This window comes from Bufo gargarizans, chromosome 3 (assembly GCF_014858855.1).
Source record: "Bufo gargarizans isolate SCDJY-AF-19 chromosome 3, ASM1485885v1, whole genome shotgun sequence".
In the NCBI taxonomy this organism is placed as follows: Eukaryota; Metazoa; Chordata; class Amphibia; order Anura; family Bufonidae; genus Bufo; species Bufo gargarizans.
In genome coordinates, this window is record NC_058082.1 from 344,769,090 (window position 1) to 344,770,097 (window position 1,008).

Here is a 1,008-nt window from a genome sequence, read left to right on the forward strand (position 1 = left end):
TGTTACGTCATCAGCAGCCGCCGCTCGGCGCAGAGGATGCCGGGATTTGTAGTTGTACTGTGGAGTGGGAGCTCTGGCACTACCAGTCTGCAGAGCTGCAGTGCTCAGCTCCTTTCCATCACATTGTGGGCCGTATATTTATGTCTTTTTCAGATCCCCAAGCTGGAAACAGTTATATGTGCTGTCAGAGACAACTGTTCCAAAATATTGCTATTACAGTAAAAGTTTTGCTTCAGTTCAGTCCTGATTGACTATGTGACCATGAGAGCTCTAACTGTTATCCGTTTGCTTATGGAAATAGTTGTTGCCCCTTTTTTGGGTGATACATGAAGCGTTATTTTTATGTTATTTTTATTTTAGTATGTTTTCATACCCAGGGAAATCTAAAAAAAGATGGGGCAATAGTTCCCATCTTTGGCATAAAGTGTGACTAGAATACTTTGTAAAATGATGTCTCCATTCTGTAATGGTCACTTTGATATAGGGGAATATATAGTGTATGGATGCCAAATGCAAGTTTGAAGCTGCAGTGTGGCATTTTTTTTAATTATTATTTAATTTTAATTTTGTCTTTATTGCTTTACTTTATTATTTTACACTTGTGCTCCATAAGGTCACACAAGACCTTTGGGGACATTAAAGAGGACCTTTCACTAGTTTAAAAACTGACCACCATGTATATCAGTGGGCAGAGCGGCGCCCAGGGGTCCCCCTGCACTTACTAGTATGTATGGGCGCCGCTCCGTTCGCCCGGTATAGGCTCCGGTGTCTGCAGCTCCCTGTTGTACTGGGCAGAGGTTTTTGTATTAGGGTTGTCCCTTGCTGCAGCGCTGGCCAATCGCAGCGCACAGCTCATAGCCTGGGAGTCCCAGTACTACGATTGGCCAGCGCTGCAGCAAGGGACAACCCTAATACAAAAACTCCGCCCAGTACAACAGGGAGCTGCAGACACCGGCGCCTATACCAGGGCGAACGGAGCGGCACCCATACATACTAGTAAGTGCAGGG